General features: G+C 33.0%; 1 long non-coding RNA gene across 1 annotated transcript in view; it reads right to left on the minus strand.

Moving 5' to 3' along the window:
• Positions 1 to 9,347: 9,347 nt before the first annotated feature.
• Positions 9,348 to 20,714, minus strand: part of LOC149246736 (uncharacterized) — a 28,984-nt gene continuing 17,617 nt past the window's right edge. Inside the window, exon 2 of the long non-coding RNA XR_016265589.1 lies at positions 9,348 to 9,967. This is a non-coding gene — a long non-coding RNA (uncharacterized LOC149246736). The remainder of the gene's footprint in view (positions 9,968 to 20,714) is intronic.

The following is a 20,714-nucleotide window of genomic DNA, read 5'->3' on the forward strand; positions in this document are numbered from 1 at the left end:
TTTTATAAAACATGGTTGAACATGGTTGAACAAGGTTGACCATGAATCACCATGGTTGACCATAGCTAACCATGGTTATCATATTGAGACAATGTTTGTCATAATACCATGTTGGACCATGGTTGAGACAATGATTGATTTTCGTATTGACACAATCATTATCACAATGCGACGTTGGACTATGGTTGATTTTATAAAATATGGTTAACCATGATTGAATTTATAAAACATGGTTGACCATAGTTGACCATGATAGATATTATAAACCCAAGGAAATAAAAACCCTAGGGATTAATACTAAAAACCCAATGGGCTATAAACCTAAGTGAATAATATTAAACCATAAGAATATGAACCCTTAAATTAATAAACCCAAGGGATAAAAATTATAAACCCAAGGCATATAAACCCTAAAACAAACATAGTTGACCATGATCAATTTCCATATTAAGAAAATCCTTGTCATGATGTGACGTTGAACCATGGTTGACCATGCTTGACTATGATTGATTTTCATATCGAGACAATATTTGTCACAATGCGACATTGGACCATGGTTGATTTTCATATCAAGACAATATTTGTCACAATGCGATGTTCGACCATTGTTGACCATGATTAACCATGTTTGATTCTATAAAACATGGTTGACCATGATTGGCCATGGTTGACCATCATAGTTGATCATTATGAAAGAGATTTTAATTAAGATTGATCATGATTGATGAAATTCAACAATGGTTAATCATGGTTGACCATCATTGACCATGGTTGATCATGTTTGACCACGGTTTATTTTCATATCGAGACAATCTTTGTCACAATGTGATGTTCAACCATGGTCGACCATGTTTGATTTTATAAAACATGGTTGACCATGACTGACCATGTTTGACCATGAATGTCCATGGTTGATCATCATAATTCATCATGATGAAAGAGATTTTAATCAAGGTTGATCATGGTTGATGAAATTGACCATCGTTGACCATGGTTGATCATGGTTAACCATGATTGACCATAAAGACATTGACCATGCTTGACCATATTCAAGAATCTAGTCTTCATGATGAACTACACTTGTTGGTTCGAAACATGTCGACCAAAAATTTCTCTTATGTGATTTTTACTGAAAAACTTTTCTTATTTCATTATGGATCACAAAAGCCTGAATACAAAAATGATTTAGCATTGTTGATCATGGTAGACGATGGTTCATGTTGATTGACCATGGTTGAACATGGTTGAGCATATTTGATGAGATTCAACTAACATCATTTATTTAAAATAATTAATATTAATACTAATAATAATATTAATATAGTAATCTAAACATGGTTAAATTAATGTTATCTAATAATTTCAATTATAAATTATTATATTATTGTTATTAATACTCCTTAAAATTATTAATATTATAGTTAATAAAATATTATTATTTGTATAATATTATTAATTATTATTTTTAATTTTCAATAATATTAATATTAAATAATATTATTGTTTATTAATATTAAATAATGTTATTATTTAATATTATTATTATCATTAAAACCTATTTTTAATTGTTATTATCAAGAGATTAAATATTAATGATATTTAATACAAATAATATTTTTTTCCCTAATATTCTCATAAAAATAAACATCTAGATTCCAGCAAAGATGGAGAAGCTACGTGTTACATGTTAGCTTGGCCATTTCTGATTTGAACATTTCCATTGCTTCCGAAGACAAGCATGTGACCATTCTCATGCTATCCTTTATCCCGCCATCTTCTTTTTTTGTATTCAGAGGTCAAAGGAAAATGCAGAAAAACACAAAACTACAGCATGCCAAATGCCCTCTTTTGGATTATCAATCAAGTTGTTTAAATGGTTTATGAGTTGGGGAACTGTTTCTATTTTCATTAATGTAGCTATTTTCTATAAGGAAACGAGGTTAGTTGGCGTTGTTAATCGAAACAATGGAGATCAGGATTTTTGGAAGTTAAACTAAAACTGATCCAAGGCGCAACTGTTAATGAGCAGAGGCATAACATATGAAATGAAACTGATAATCGCCTAATAAACTGTTCAATTCTCGCAAATTTTTATGAACGTCATGGAGAATAACTCATTTTTTTCCCAAGATGTAGATGTGCTAGTATATAGTACTTGTAGCACATATACACTGTAATGGTATTATGATATGAAAGATAGCCTTTCAGACGACAGTACCTTATGTTGGAAGCTTATCAATCTTATCAATAACAAGAAGTTAAATGTAATGTCCCATTGTATTGTTTTTTTATTGAATATAAGTCATTTTTTAATATTAAAATGAATCAATTGATTTGTATACCAAGCCTAGCATGATCCTACAGTATCAGCTTATGATCGTTAATGTTTAATGTTTAGTTTAGGAATTTTGAAATTAGAAAAATAATGAGAAATGATATTTGGATATTTTAATTATAATTTTGAATCGTGTAATTTGATATTTATATTTATATTGTTAAGCATTTTAGATTTTCATCATTTTCATCGAAATCTTTTTCTTTTTTTAAATATCAAGCATTTATGGTGTCATACTATAACAAAACTACTATTATGTACTCTCAAGATAAATGTTCTTTAATGACTGTAGTAACAAATTTTTAATAAAATGAAGGACATGCAACATATATACAATCTCATGTATCATTCGATGAAATGATAAATAATCAAGGCTCAAGCAATATATAGCATCAACTAATAAATGACATGTAGGAAATATAAGAGACATAGTACAAAGAACACTTGTTTTTGTGAAAGTTTCACACCAATTGAATGTAGCTGTCAAAACCTCTACCTAACCATAGACCTTGCTACTCTAGCACTCTCACCAGGAGATCACCCACTAGCTAAGACTATGAATCTATGAGGATGAGTGCCGAGTTCAACTCTATGTCTCGAACCAATTCATCTATTAAATTATTATAGACTTATTTCTCTCTCTCTCTCTTTCTCTCACACACACATTCACAACCATCCAAATTTACCAATTATGTTTCCCCTCAACCTACAAAACCCATAAAAAAGAACCCCCTTCTTTTCAATGTAATCCCTCGGGCCATTCCACTTCTTACTAGGGCTCTAGTGCTACTTGCCAAGAAATATTAGTGTTGGAAATCCAAGGGAACCTCAACTATGGATAGTTCTCCTTTCCATCAATATGATGCATGCATGCATCATTTTACCACTATTGGTATAGCCAACAATCTCATACACTTGACAAGCTTCAACTCCTTCTTAACCAACTTTCATTTCATGCCAAAATCAAGAACAACAAAAATGCACAAGAATGACTAAACAAGAAAGACCCAATAAGCAAAATGTATAGTTGACATATACTTTCCAACAATGCTCCATGTGGCTTTCCCAAGAAGCTTGTATAACCATTTTTCCCATCTAATTCCACAATGGGTTTGATAAAATATTATAATTTGGCCTAGCCCTTTTAACCCCACTCTTGTGGAACCATATCCCCCTATGACTATGTCCTAACCCATCTATAATCAATTATGTGTTTTAGTATTAATATTCAAATATATTATTGTTAAGCACTTATGAATTTCATCATTTTCAACATACATTATTAATTTAATAGATAATGAGATATGTTAAACCAACGATGGACGGGTCAATTGCTTAGTCATGATTATAGTTATATAAAAAGGCACATATTCATATGGTCCAATAGGGCCACTTTTATAATATACAGACATGGATGCCTCGAGTCTACATCCATCAGTGACACTCTTCAAGGATTCAACCAACGAAACTTCTACAGGCTAAAATTCACAATTAGGCTAATTTTCCATGTTTTTTTCCCAAAAGAGATTTTTCAATTTCCATTTTTTTTAATGTCACTCAAATTCTATGGGTGAAATTATTTTACCTTCAAAGTTACCAAAATTTTATAGATAACCATATAAAATTTTAGGAAATTTGAATACATTTACATAAATATCTCCAAACACGTTTTTAGTTTCCATATGAAATCTGTAATGCCTCCTCCCATATTTACCCAACTTTTACAAGCTCTCTAGGGTAAACAAGAGCTAAGTGTCACTATGATATGACCTAACCTCCAAATTCCAGTTATGTAAGTGCGATCGACTATCCAAACACAAATTAACATCCCTTAGAGACTCTTGACCACTCAGAGGTTTGACAACCACCACAAGTGGTCAATACCTAAGTTGGGACTCTTTTTCATTGACCTAACACCCCAACTACACCCTTGATACATTTTTCATGCAGCTATGAGGCTCCAATTGCACGCACAAGCTTTCTTGCCAGTGGTTGTGACCGAAAATCTCTTGTTCTATGCACACGGTCGTGAGATCTATGCCACTTTTTAAGGCTAGCCTTCAAACCATTGCTCAGAACTTACTATAACTTTCTAGAATCATAAAAATGATGACAAAAATGATAACCATTCAAAACTTGAACAAGATATGAACAAATATATGCCTAGTACATGATAAACATTTCGTCATACATATGATAAACATATAAGCTACAGGTCATGAGTGCATATCTGATCATACACTTTTGAACTTCATATGAGAATCACCAAGAAGGCTCTATCCCCTCTCATGCCAACTGCAACATCACTTATTAGCCCATGTATTCATCAACTATTCAAATACTTATCAAATCTTGAACAATAGCCATAACTAGAGCACATCAAAGAACCAAACATATAACTGCATATAACTAGAATAGGAACCATGACAAATCTACCATAAAATCAACATAATAATAAGCATAACTACTCATAGATCACAATAGGAAAATAAATTGTATTAACATATGAAAATGCCAACCATGTCAAGGACTTCTACGTACCACTTGACCATAGATTGGGATGAACCAAATATTTTTTTCAACCAATCACCCTTGTGCCATATTCCAAGAATGAATGTTGGATCTCATGGGATAAACCAAGACATAATTAATTAGGGAATCTAGAGGTTAAACCACCTCCACCCTCAAACTATCGTTTACCTCATTTAAACGGTCTCACGATCACAAAACCAGAACAAAGTTGGATGCCTCAAAATTCCTTCACCATACCTTGAGTAATTTTCCTATCTCCACCCACCTATTGAGGGCTTCCTGGAGAAAACCATCTCCACCCCCAACCCTTGGGATTTTCCTTAGACCACTTCACTTGGTTCCAAAATCTTCTGGAAATCCAAAGCTCAACCACGAATGAATCCCATCACACCATGGCTATCTAGGAAATGGCCTGGCAAGGCTAAAACCACTGTCAAACTAGGAAAAACCCATGCCAATAACAACAAATGAACCTAGTAATCGAATGCATGTACCATGCATTCACATCCCAGCAAGGAAATCATATATGCATCTTGTTTCTTGCAAAACCTTTATACTGAAGATGTGATCCAACTTTCTCATTACGCTCCCTTGCTTTCCTTTGCTTGCTTGTCCAAGTGTTTGTTTTCTCTCCTTTGCTACACCTGCTCAAAAGATGGGTAAACATTGTTAATTGTTTCTCAGGTGCCCTTTTGTCATTGATGTCTAGACTATTCCTTTCCTTTTTCTTTTCTTTTTTTCATTTTCCTTAATTTTCTTTCTAATTTCCCTTGCATGAATATTTGTGTCTCTTCATCTCCCTTTTCTCTTATTTTTCTTATTTCTCATAATTAAATTTCAATTTTTGCCACTTTGCCTTTGTCAATTTCCATAGCCATTAATAAACTACAAGTGATGCCCACTACAATGTTTGCCCAACATTCAACTTGGAATACATGTCCTATGACCTTGGTCTTATTTTGCCTTTATTATCCTTTCTTACATGAAACTTTAACCTCAGCCTGTTACAAAATATTGGTAATATTCATAAAGGTTTCTACACATTAAGTTAAATTTCTATCCTTAAAATTTTTTCTCAATTCAATAATGTATTTTTCCATCCACTAAAGTTATCATCTTCCATTTTTTAATCTAAGAATCATTTTCCTTTTAGTGATATTATTTTAAATGCATTGTCTCTGAATAAAGTCTACAACTATAATTAGTTAATCCATAATACTTCAAATCAACTTCTCTTATGTTGATAAATTCTATTCCATATTTGCACTTAGAATCTAAACCTAATGAGATTCATCTTCAAAAATCTTGATTTGCTATCACCATACCTCTATAATCGATCTCACCAAATAATACCATGTTAGTTGTATCACAATCTCTTTTCTCTCTTGACTCTATCTCTAATGTGAAATATATGGAGAATTGGAATTGATAAATTATTGATGTCACTAAAAATGTAAACAAGATAATATAAAGATGGTGTTCTATTAATCTAACTATTAGATACATTTAATATCTTCCCACATATTTTTCTACCCATTTTTTAATCATATTAAATTTTACTCTTCTTACATAGGTGAAAGTACCTTTATCATCTTTCTTGGTTTTTTTTTTTAATTTCTTGAAAAATTTCAATTATTCTTCTTCTCACATTAGAGGAGGAGATTCAACACTTTAACCTAGATTTAAGTTAAGGAAACGAACATTAAAACAAAGAAAAGTTCAAGGAATTGTGTTTTAAAGAAAGGGTAAACTTTATTTAGAATGAATAAGTACCTACTTCATGACTTTCCATGGTAGTGTATGCTTTTGAAATATTATATATATATATATATATATATATATATATATATATATATATATATAATTAATTCATTAATTAATGAAAAAATTTAAAATATATATATAATAAGGGTATGATTTTGGATGGTTTTTAATGGAGTGATAAGTGTGTGAAACCAATAAGATTTTTTTTCCTTCTACTATACAATTCTCTAGAACAATATTTCTTTCCAAAAAAATGTATCCTTAAAAGATATAAAAGACTATATGGATTTGTATAGGACCATTATATGTTTTAATAAATAAGCTCCGTAACAAATAGCACAAAGAGCTTGTTAAAATTACTTAGGCATTTTTCATAGAGAAAGCAACAAAGCATATGCACAAAACAACCACTCTTGTATCCATATACTTTGTATTCTTATATTATTGCTAAATTACTCAATATTAATTTATAAATCATATAAATTTATTTAAATATTAAAATAATAATATTTATAGAGAAATTACAATTTTATTAATATGTTTGTAATATAAAATTTAATTAAGTAATTAATATAATTTAAAGTTAAGTGTGGTTGAGCCAGAGGCGATCTGAGATGGGTGACCTTCCGGGAAGTTTTGGTTACCAGGTGCAAGTCTTAGAAGTAATGATTCACGCTATGTGATTTATTTCACTAGTTTCAATCCCACTTCTTCGCTATGTGATTTATTTCACTAGTTTCAATCCCACTTCTTCGCTCATGTGAGCATTACCCGATGCACTGAGTGCTAAATAAACTATTCAAAAATCATGAGAAATTAGTCAGTTACGACTACCTCTCATGGAAATGGTCATAAATAAATAACTTACTTAATATAGTTGAATCCCAAAAAATAATATCTAATATAATATATAATTTAAATTAAAAAATATTATAAAAAATAAAATTCGAAATACCATATAATAACATTCTTTCCATTTCAAGAAAAATTCCCAAACGATGACAATATTGTTTATGGAACTGTTGTTTGATATGTGATTGAGCTTTTTTAAATTGCAAGAAAATATGATATGATAAATGTATAAGCACGCGTAACTAAATAAATAAGATAGGATTAATGTATAAATTTGAATAACTAAATGATATTGAAATAATTTTATGTTATATTGTTTTTAAAATATATATTATTTTTATAATGAAAGATTTATATATAAAATTTTTAATAAATTTTAATTTTTTTAATTAAAAAATAATATAATAATTTAAATAATAATAAAAATTATTTTGATAAAAAATTATATTTAAATTAATATTTATTGGGATTTGAGTCGATGATTTACCCTAAGGAATGTTTTAGTAATACATTTACTGTCAATCTACAAGGTACATGACTTAATTTGAGTAAAATAATTAAAATATATAATATTGATTTTTTTCTAAAAGGTTTAAATATTATATTTTTTTTTGAAGAAGTATAAAAGGTACCTGACTTAATTTAGTAAAATAATTAAAATATATAATACTGATATTTTTTAAAAGAGTTTAAATATTATATTTTTTTTTGAAAAAGTATAAATATAAGATATACGAAATCTTATTTATGTAATATGATTTGGATATAAATTTTTTAAAATTATAATTTTTTAAGATAGAAATTATATATTTAATATATAAATAGATTTAGTCTTTCTAAAAACACTTAATATTTTTGAGTTGTTCAACTTTAATGATTAATATTTAAATTTCAATTATTTATTAATATTTATAATTTCAATAATTAATTTAATAAAAATAATATATAAAATAATTTAATTTTAAAATCAGAAGTAAATTAATTATCTAATTAAATAAATAATAATTTATTATACAACTCTGATTCAAAATTAATGAAATAATCCTGGCCTAAAATTATTGATTTAACAAATTATTATGAAAAATACAACTCATAGTAAAATTACACTACCCTCATGTCCAATATGTCCAATAAATATAAATAAGAGCAATTACTAATAATTCAATTTCAATAAATTAATTCACAAACAACTCTTAGGCGGGCCACATGCGAGGCGTCCAATGAATTTAGACACCACGCTAAACACCAACTTTGAAGGCAAACAAAGAAAACCAAACAAATGGTTGACAATCTGTTAGAAATCTGAAGAGAGCCAGAGATTGTGCACACAAGGACATATCACACTTGGTATTATATTACATATAAAGTTGTAGATGAAGTCTAGGAGGATCTGTTGGTATGATTATTTTTTGCCGGAATTCAAGTAAAAAAATTTCAATAAATCTTGCAAAAACAGTGTTTAAATAATGTTTTTGAAGGTGGTAATGGATTCAGCACCATCAAAAACCACTGGAGCACCCAAAATCTTGAAGTTTAAAAACTTTAACTTGGTTTTACAAAAATCTCTGCCTGAATTTATCAAAATATTGCCAGATTTTTCATGATTTTCAGGGGCAAAAAAACAATCTGATTAGACTACGGCATTGTGGATCACCAACTTCTAGATGATAAAAAACTATAACTCATAGACAACTCACACACATATGCTCTCCTCTCTAACGCCAAAATAATTTTGGCTCTGTGAAATCTACAAATGCAGAAACTGAATTCTATAATGACAAGCTATGCCCAGAAGCACATACTGATGAATTTTGGTGGAAGTGAATTGTGAAAAAAATTGTGCAACTTGAGATGACATTGAATAGAAAGTTAAGTACAAATTTATTTAAATTTAATTTCAAAATATTGTTTTGAAATCTGATAAATAAAAGTTAAATCTCTAATTTAATATGACTCAAAAAACATATTATCTCTATATTATGAATCACAAAAGTTATAGATCTAACATCCCTCGAAAACACAAATGAAAAAGCCCATAGCCCATAAAATTGGGATATAAATGTATTGTCCAAATTTTGGACGTTCATTGTCCAGGGAGGCAGACAAGCCCTCTGGTTGAGATTCTCTTGCAATCCTCCTCATTAAACTGCCATGGAAGAACAAGTTTCCTTCTCTGCAATATAAATTGCCATGTCGCGAGGGTGTACTGTAAGACTATTACACATACCTTGACTCTGGCAAACGGATGTCCATTAAAACAGTTCTTCCACGGTCTCTGGCACACCTTGAAGTAATGGCTCTTTCTTGCAATGCCAACGAGACAATCTCCCCAGAATTCGAAAACAACGAAGAGGCAGTTTGAAACCTGTGAATCTTTTTTCCAAAACTTGTCCTCCATTGTTTGATTTGCCTCCAGAGTTTGGGATTGCAGAAAGGCAATTACTACAAGGCCGTGGCCTCTGGGAGCGATCGATCAAGTGTTTCCTGCAACAAACAATTGTTCACTGTCTGCTGCTTATCTTGAAACAACTGATCCAAAAAATGGAACAAGGAGCCACTCATAAGATTTAAGTGAGCTTCCACCTCAAAAACACCACTGCTGCTTACGATGTTGCCTCTTCCTTTGCCTGCAATTCTGATCACAAGATCCATTGCTTGCTTGGGGCCAAGGCAACCAGAATAACTGACTATGAATAATGAAAACTGCTGATTAAAACAAAGTATGGATATATTAATTACAGGGTAGCAGAGACTGCCCCAAGACTGGAGGAGGAAATCTGCAGGAGGGGTGAGGAGATGGGATTAGATAGAGCACACATAAAAGCATGGCCATAATTTTGGGTTGCATGAATACTGGTATGAATGAGGTGCAACTTTTGTACCAAAAGTCCACTCTATGACAATGGAGACTTGACTTTAATGGATTATTCAGACAGATCACATGCCCTCTTGGTACACAATTTACTTCCAGTACAAAGCTGCCCACACCTTTTGTCACATAGGTTTCTTGGTGAGATTTACACCATGGTGGGTGCTCAGCGCTCCACTTTCCCAACCCTGCAAATCATTGAGAAATCTGTACATGTTAGAATGTGAAGGGGGAAGGGCCCACATCCTTTCTGGAATTGAATAATATTGATGGAGTCTTACATAGATATGCTTTCATTCTTACGTGTCAATGACATCTGACGATGGTTATAATTACCTTTATTAACTCATTCTCATCTTCTAATAGGCATGGGGTTGAGTAATGAAGGTAATAAGGATTTTTCTTTGCGTTATAACTTTTTATTTATGCTTTTTTTATTTCACTCATTTTTATATAAATATATTAAATATTTTATTATTTTTTATATATAAATATATTAAATAAAATATTTAGTAAATTAATATTATAATTGATTTTGGTGTTGTTTAATGAGGTTATAATTTTGATTAAAGTGTATTTTTTTAATAGGAATTAGATGTTTTTTGTTTTGCAAAATCTTGTTTTAAAAGTGTTCTAATTTGGATTTTGAAAGTAGAAATAAATTCAACACCTTCAAAAACTTCTAAGGCACCTAAAATTCTATAGTTTCACCATTATAACTTCTTTCTTTTTTTAATTTCAACCTTTTTTTCCAAAAACATGCCATAAAAATTTATATTTTAAATATGAAATTATCACTTAAACTATTACATTGATTTTTAATATATTTTTGAAGTGTGTGTTATTATTGTACTTTCTCTTTTATTATTTGTTTACCTCATATTGTTTTTTTTTTTAATTATGTGTTTAATTAGATAACTATGTTTTTTTAAATTATGTGTTTAATTAGGTCAACTATATTTTGTTAGGTTTTTTCTAACATTTTATAAATTCAAAATTAACTTACATTCCTTTTTATTATATATAGTCTATTGTCATGGGCTACATATTGTATAGTTTCTTGGAAATTTTTTATTTTTTTTTCTGTTGTTATTTAAAAATGAAAAGTAATTTGATTGTGTTTAATAATGTGTTTTTTATATTATTATATTCATATTGTATTTGTTCATAATTTGATACTTTTTTAGTTATATACTTTTATTTTATTTTGGATAAATTTACATTTGGTCTTTAAATGAGGCAAAAGTTGTTGAGACATGAGAAAATGGAGGAAAGATGCTCTTCATATATTAGTGAATTTTATAATCAATTATGTTACTTTGGACTATGTAAGAAATGTGGTTCTTTGAATGTTGATTTATTTACAAACCTCTTAAAAATAAAAATAAAAAAATGTTCTACATATATTAATGAATTTTGTAATTAATTATATTATTATTTTGGATTATGTAAGAAATATAATCTTTATGCATTTATTTGCAACATTAATAAAAATGTAGTCCTTATGCATTTATTTTATAATTAAATTAAACTTTTTTATGTTCACTATCATAAAATATTAAATTTAAAAACATTCTATTTTAATTTTTTATTAAAAATTTATTAATTATTTGAAAAAAATAATGAAAAGAGATTAATTCTAAAACTATTTTCAACATGATTACCCAACTACTTTGTTCAACAATGAAATTTCTATTTATATGTACAGTGCTTTTAGAAAAGACAAATGGTAATTGTTATGCTTTATGCATTGCATCTTCATTTATATGTATTTGTATTTTGTGAGACAAAATATTTATTCAAACAAAGTGACAGGAAAGAAGCTATGCAATGTTTTTAGGTAATGTGAATGACGTGATTACGTAAGATAAAGTGCAGTTAATAATTGTTATTATAACTAAGTTATAATAATTTTTTAATGTTTTAACAAATAAGGAATAATGAAAATAAAAGGGTCACGAGCACAATAGATGTTCCACTTCCGAGTGGGGCCCATACTTCTAATCTCAATGGAATCTAAAGGCCAAAAGCCAATTCTCTAGTATTGTATCTTCCTACTTGTGTGAGTGGGCTCTTGTATTACTTAATACCATTATTTATGTTTAAATTTAAAATAAAATAACGATGTAGGTATATATAATAATAAATGTTATTTGTAATGACTTAAAGTATATAATAAAATTTAAAAATGTTAACGGTGTGTTGAGAGATGTTTGGTGTTAGCTTTAAAATTAAATTTCAAAAAACTGTTGGCTCTATTCATATTACCTATATTAATATGAAATATGTTGTAATGAAGCATGTTGTTGTGAAGTATTAAACGAGATGGTGTAATTAAATAATAATAATAATAATAATAAAAGCAAAGTATAATTATTTCTTGTTGTGGTTAAGTAAAAGTGGAGCCTTCAATTAATCAATAAAAAGATTACATATGGTACACGTCTTTACAAGTGTAAAGACCAACAGAAGACAGACCCGTTGATGATTAACAGTGAACAGGGTCAAAACCCAAAACTTTACACATAAAACCTCCAACCATTTTACAACCTGATAACCATTCGATAAGAACCCCAATGATCCGACGGTCCTTAAATAAATCACATCAGAAACTTACGCAACCCCTACCCACTTTATGGAGTCGATAAAGAAAATAAACTAATGGTGTATAAAACTTCAGGTATGCTCTTGGACTTAACCTCCACCTTTTTTGAAACCCGATATCCTTTCAATCAAGAGCTCAAATAATCTGACGGTCCTCAATAATATTGCACCGGAAACATGCACGACTCTTACCTACTTCACGGATCCGATAAGGATTATAAGCCATTGGTCTATAAAAATTCGGGTCCGCTCTAAGACTTAACCGCCAATCACTTTTAAAACCTGATATCCATTCGATGAAGCCCCTTTTGAATTGATGGTCCTCAATGATATTGGATCAGAAACTAGTGCGACATTTACCCGCTTTACGGAGCCGATAAAAATTATAAACCATTGATCTATAAATCTTCAAGTCCACTTGTAGACTTAACCTCTGATCATTTTCAAACTCGATAGCCATTCCATAACGAAGGCCATCAAAACCTATGGTCTGTGGCCCTTCAACTAGCTCGTTGTTTACCAAATACTCATCCCCTGTAGTTAGCTCTGACTTAAGCATTGATTGTGGGATCGACGGTTAGGATTTACTGTGGCACTCTCCTACTTCACTAGTCTTCCTCCTGCTCATTACTCATGGTATGGAAGTACTCCATATCTTTGGTTGCATGTCATTGATAGCCATCACGTAGTTTACCCCAGGGTGTCGAATCCCAATCGTACCTAATATAGCCTTCCTTACATAGCACTCATTCATTCGCAAGACAATCAACTAACATATTGGCTTTTCTTCACACATGAACGAAGCTGACAGTTCTCAGGGTTCACAAGTGGGAATGAATACGCTGAAAGACCTGCGATAACCTTCAATGTTTCGACACTTTTCCAAGTGTTGTCCCATTACACAAATTCTTGGGTACATTAATGATCAATTCAGAGTCAGCTTCAATGGTGGCATTGTGTAAATTTGACTCGATCAGGATTTCCAGGCATTGCTCTAAGGTCATGAGCTCGACCATGTATTAGTGGCAATCCCCAAATGACTCTGAAAGATATCCTTTATGCACCCCTTCTCATCTCTTATGACACTGCAAAATCCATCCATTCCTGAGTTTCCCTTAGAGGTTTCGTCTATATTGATTTTCAAAAAACCATGAGGAGGAGGCTACTAGATATCTTTACTAGCAGTTGTTTTTCTCACACCCTTGTCAGTGCTCTAGGGAACCATAGAATGGAGACCCAACTATAGAAGTATGCGATCATCATGGGGCGAAGGAGGGTTCTCAGGAAGTTTCCACATAAGGGCTCCAACTGTATCTGAGCTGTCGTAATATTTGGGCAATGATGTTTTGGGTCGAGCCTGTTTTGTTCTTGAAAATACTGCCATTGCGTTCTTTCCAGACTTCCCAGATAATAAAGCTTGGAACCAAATTCCAAGCTTTATTGATGATTTCATTGCCTAAGAAGTCTTTCCTCCATTTCTTCAAAGTGTTGGTGATGCTGAGTATGTCCTTGTCAGTTTGCCTAAAGACTGACGCCACCCAATCCCACAAGGTAGAGGTGAATGGGCAGAGGTTGAGTAAGTTTTCCATCGTCTCCTCATGTAAGCTACATATATGGCATTTAGATGAGCCAACAAATCCCTTTTCAAAATATTCTCCCATGTGAGAATTTTCTTTTGTTGAACCAGCCACATAAACAACTTGATTTTCATCCATTGCAAGTTCTGCCAAAGGTCCTTCCAAACCTAATCAAGGTTTTGATCATCAAAACCTAGGGCCATTCATTTAACTTCTTTGAGGTTAAAGGTACCTTCGGTGTTTCTTCCCCATCTCAGTTGGTCAAACAAGGATGACACCAAAATCTTCCTCTATTCCAAGTCAAGAGCAAGAGAATCCACCTAGGCCTTCAAAGGACTCTCTTCACTATAACCAAGATACTTCCACATTCTCCACTTACCATTGTCCCTTACCTGATCCCAGAAGTCACTTACCATAAGTAAACCTTTGTTATCATTTTCATTCTTGAGAGCGATTAGTTCTTCTCTAAACAAATTCAGTTCTTGCTGAGAGTTATCGTCCCAAAATCATGCAAGGCTCCCAGCTCGGATCTCCCAGAAAATATGTTGCTGGACAATGGCTCTATTCTCCCAAGAAAGGTTCCAAATGTGGGAGCCCTTGATGAGCCCTGACATTCGGATATGATCCCTATCCTACCAATTATTTGCATATTTTTGTTTCCAAAGCTTGGCCCAAGGGGTTTCCGATTCCTTGAGCCACCTCCACCAAAGTTTGATAACTAAAACTTTGTTGAGGGTTTCAGGGTCATGAAGCCCCAAACCACCATGGGCCTTAGGTTTGTAGAGCTTGTCCCAAGCTACCAAAGCCCACTTCTTTTTCTCTTCCCCTTTGCGCCAAAGAAAATCTCATTGAATACTCCTGGTTTGTTGCATATCTACTTTAGGAGCAGGAAGAGATGAAAACATGAAAATGGGTATAGCCTGTAGGAAAACCTTTGTAAGCACGAGACACCCCGCCAAATTCAAAGACCTACAGGTCCATTTCCCGACTTTGTCTTGAATTTTATTAGTTACTAGCTCCCACACTCCCTTTCCTAGAGGTTTGTCCGTAAGAGGCATTCCAAGGTACTTGGAAGGTAATTGATGCCTTTGAAACTTGATAATTTTGGTGAGGTTCCCCTGAATAGCAATGTCAGTGTTGAAAAAGAAAACCTTTGATTTTTCAAGGCTTACCTCTGTACCAGCGGCCAAAGCAAAGTCGTTCAGGATTTGTTTGAAATCTCTGGCTTCCTTGACCATGGGAATACCCTGCAGCATTGTGTCATCCACAAATTTTTGATGAGTAGAAGTAGCACCATTCAGGGTAAGTTTCAGACCCTAGATTCTTCCTTCAGCATTTGCCATTTTGATCGCTCTTCCTAGCCCTTCCATCACAAGAACAAAGATAAAGGGGGAGAGTGAATCCCCTTGTTTGAGACCCCTAGAAGGCATAAAGGTTCTAGAGGGAGAGTCATTAAGCAGAACAGAGAAGCTAGCCATGGATACAAGGGCCATAACCCATCTTATCCAGTTGTGGTCGAAGCCATAAGCTCATAATGTTGGCATTATGACACAGGTTTTACGCTATGACATAGGTGTTGTCCTTGATGGCAACTCACTTAGATGACAGATGACAATTTAGGATCACAGAATGAAAGAAAAAGAGGTATACAGAGGTTCCCCTTGACCAAAACGTGTATACATGTAGGATTGCAGACCAAAAGGCACGTATGCGTATACACGCACTTTCACGCAAGGAAAAGCACGTACATGTTGGAAAACTTGGTTTTGGTCCGTGTTATTTGGTCCTTGGTATTTTGACCCATGGTATTGGTCCAAGGTATCTTGTACGAAGTGTTGTCCCCAGGTATTTGGTCCAAGGTATTGATTCTAAAGTGGTTTTGGACCATGGTATTGAGTAAGGCCTAAGACTATAAAAGGAAGAGGAGATCATTAGGCAAGGGCACTCAAATATTGAATATATAATTAAGAGCAAGATCTAGAATACTGGTCATTGGGTTATGATGCATAGCTAGATCTGAATCAAGGAGGAACCTGAGTGCTTGAAGAAGGATAAGTTCTATTGATGGGTCAAGATCTTAAGGCTTGAAGAGAAGTATCTTTGTGTGGTTTTGATCTTTTATAATTGGCGCATTTCGTAATCTGTAAATCTGATGATTTGGGTATAACTAATGTCTAAATAGTTGTAAAGGTTAAATCATCTTTTGCAGATCTATACACAGGTTCAATATAGCAAAGGCTCGTATACACGTTGGTTCAGCATTTCAAAACAGGGTATACATAGGTTTGCCTTCATATAACAACGTATGAATGTAGGTTTGACACATTGAAGTAGTGTACGTCTCATAAAATATGTTTTAGCTACTTCTATTTATTGTTACAGTGTTCTGGGTTCTGGATTGGGTTCTAGTTACTGTTACTGTATTCTGGTTACAGCTTTCAGAAAAGTGATTGTTTGATTTAGTTTTGGTTGGTACAAAGGAGATTGGTTGATGCAGATATATTTGATGTTTGATTGATGTTATTGATGGATCCAGTCTAAAAATTTATGAAATGCATCCCTGGAAGAAAAGAGAAGGTTGTAGCCTTCTGTAGGTCAGCACCTATGTACTAGTAAACACATCAGCTAGTACAAGAGCTAAGGGGGTTGTAGCTCCCTTCCAGGAAAAGTTGGAGAATGAGAGAAGGTTGTAGCCTTCTACAGGTAGAAGCCTGCGTACTGGTATAAGGCTGCACTAGTACAAAATTTGTAAAAAGAAGTTTCTTATTAAAGAAAGATAGAGACAATTGCAGTAGGTGGTTTTCACCCACATTGGGTTTCCACCTTATATCTTGTGTTCATGTGTGTGATTGCCTGTTCTGTTTACTGCATCTGATTACTGGTTATATGGTTCTGATACATAGATTAAAGATCAACTAACTAAATTATAAGTTTGCAAAGTATACGCTAGTTGCTATAAACACAGTTGCGTATACACAAAAGTTTCATTAACAGAAGTAGTGTATATAAATCTGTTTATGGAAATGAAATATTGTTAAATTGCTAATATTGATTCACCCCCCTCTCAGTATTATTTCCAACAATTGGAATGAGAGCATGTCCTTCAGAAGAAGCTTGATCGCTTGAAGGAAGATCTATGATCATGGGAAGCCATGAAAGAGAGGGGTCCATTAGACAACCAATCTTTGATGGGAGCAAATTCGTCTATTGGAAGGTAAGAACCACAGCCTATCTTCAATCTCTTGGAACAGATGTTTGGGAAATCGTGGAAGGAGGATATACATTTCCATCAGCAATTGCTACAGATACGGCAGGTAAAAAGCAGTATGAAACAAATGCCAAGGCTGTCAATACACTATTGGGGAGTCTATCACAATCGGAATTTGTCAAGGTTATGCAACTCAAAACCACCAAAGAAATATGGGACAAGATCGTTCTAAGCTATGAAGGAGACAATCAGGTAAAACGTGCAAAACTACAATCTCTCAGAATTCAATATGAAACTCTCAAAATGCACAATGATGAAAGTATAGCTCATTACTTCCTACGTATAGATGAGATTGTTAATCACATGAAAGACTTGGGTGAAGAGATAAAAGAAGTTACTTTAGTTGAAAAGGTTTTAAGATCCTTATCTTCTAAGTTTGAATTAAAGGTTTCTGCCATAGAAGAAAAGCAAGATCTTCAAAGTATGACTATGACACAGCTGCACAGAATCCTAACTGCTATTGAAATGAGAAAGGAGGTCCATCAAATATGAGAGAAGTCGCATTCAAGGCTTCACGAAGAGAAGAACTCAATGAATCGAGACACATTTCAGAAGGAGAGGAAGAAGCAAACTTTGTCAAAAACCTTCAATGAGGTTCTGGAAGATTCAGAGGTAAACTACCTTTCAAATGCTTTGCTTGTGGAAGAGTCAGTCATTATGCAACCAAATGTCCTCATAAAGATAAGCTTGATAAAGGCAAGGAATCGGCAAAATGGAATAGAAAACAAAATGTAAGTAAGAAGAGCTACTATACGCATGAAGATAGCGATGGTTTATCAAATAGTGATGAAGATGAATATGGTAATGATTATAGACTTTTGATGGCTTTTGAAGATGTTGATTTCTTGGATGATTTAGATGAAGATGGTCTCTATGAAGAAATTTCTAAACTTAAAATCTGTTTAGAAGAAAAGAATATGATTATAGATACTCTGACATTCCAACTTGCTGAAAGGGAAAAACACAATGAAAAGTTAGAATGGGAAATTGTGGGTCTAAGAAAAGATATTGAGAAAACAAAAGTTCTCAATCTTAGATTTGTGAAAGGATAAAAAACTGTGGATGAAATTATCAAAGTGCAGCGTTCTCCTCTAGTAAAGACAGGTCTTGGATATACTGAAGAAGCATCTCAAGCACAGAAGCCATCAACCTCCAAAACCTATCTTGATGTAGTAAGGAGAAGTGAACAGGTTGACAATCGTCAGCCAAGGCATAAAGCAAATCACCAGGTAAATCAGGTTCAATCTACTTCAAGGATGAACAAAAGCTATATCCAACCACAGGTAAATTAGTCTCAGTTTGCTTCAAGAATGAATGGAAACTACAATCATCAGGTCAGTAGCTTCGATAATCGCAGGAATTTCTTTACTGGCCAATGTTTTTCATGTCATAACTTTGGACACAAAGCTGCTCAATGTGTTGCTTACAAGACCATCATGACTAGAGAGGCATGAAATGAAAGGAATGTGACTGGGATCATGAAAAGGACCTATAATAGCTTTTCTGCTCTTGAAAATGAAATAGAATGCTCTATCTGTCACAACTTCGGTCATGAAGATTCTGAATGCGGGAGTAAATTTCGGCAAACATCTCAGAAGGAGAAGGCTTCATTGGGTCCCAAAACATGGAGAAAGAAAGAACCGCAAACAGGCTTTATATGCAGAAGGACAAGAAAATCAGTGGTACATCGACAATGGATGCTCGAAACACATAACAGGTGATAAAGAAAAAATTCAGTTATATAATGCCTTAGAAAAGGAGAAGAAGGTCTCTTTTGGTAATGACACCCCTGCAGTCATAAAACGTAAAGGCTCTGTTCTCTTAAAGGAAAAGGTTAAAGCTAGGAATGTTATGTATGTTGATGGTCTAAAGCATAATCTATTGAGTGTCAGTCAAATGTGTGATCAAGGAAATGGGGTAGTATTTTGATCAAATGGATGTGTTGTTCATGAGCTTGATACAAGAGAAACAGTAATCAAAGGTGTAAGAACTCCAAACAACTTGTACATACTCAAGGGAGGACAACAATAGTGCTATCTAAGAAAAAATGATGAAGACTGGCTATGGCACAGAAGACTAGGGCATCTAAGCTTCCCTCAAATAAGAAAAGCATGCAGATACCAGGCAGTTCATGATCTTCTGGATATCCGCATTCTAGAAAATACAATATGCAAATCATGTCAATTTGGTAGGAAAACCAGAACACATTTCCCTAAAAAAGAAGGATCAGCTAGTAAGCCTCTTGAACTTGTTCATATTGACTTATGTGGACCATCAAGGAAAAAGTCACCTCATGGAGAAGAATATTTTATATTGTTCATTGACGATTTTTCAAGAATGTGTTGGATAGGACTTCTAAAGCATAAAGATGAAGCATTTGAAAAGTTCAAAGCCTTCAAAGCTTTAGTTGAAAATGAATCAAATCACAAAATCAAATGTCTTAGATCAGATCGAGGAGGGGAATTTACCTTGGATGAATTCTTCGACTTCTGTGAAGAACATGGAATAAGAAGGGAATTCTCTACCGCAAGAACTCCTCAGCAAAATGGAGTGGTATAAAGGATGAACAAAACTATTCAACAAATGGCTCGTGCCATGCTAGATGAGTTTAGAACTCCTACAACCTTCTGGGGTGAAACTGCATTTGCTGCCATCACTATTCTCAACAAAACAAACGTCTGGGTAAACAACACTCAAACTCCACATGAACATTGGTATGGTAAGACAACTATTATAAAATACTTCAAAGTTTTTGGAAGCAAATGTTACATCAAAAGGACTGATGAAAAACTTGGCAAGTTTGAACCTAGAGCAGATGAAGGCATTCTCCTTGGTTACTCTTCCCGAAGTAAAGGATATACGTGTTATAATAAAAGACTTGGGAAAATTATTGGAAGTATTGATGTTGTGGTT

This window comes from Pinus tabuliformis, chromosome 7, assembly GCF_031772625.1.
Source record: "Pinus tabuliformis cultivar Carrire ecotype Pingquan chromosome 7, CPIR1, whole genome shotgun sequence".
NCBI classification, from domain to species: Eukaryota; Viridiplantae; Streptophyta; class Pinopsida; order Pinales; family Pinaceae; genus Pinus; species Pinus tabuliformis.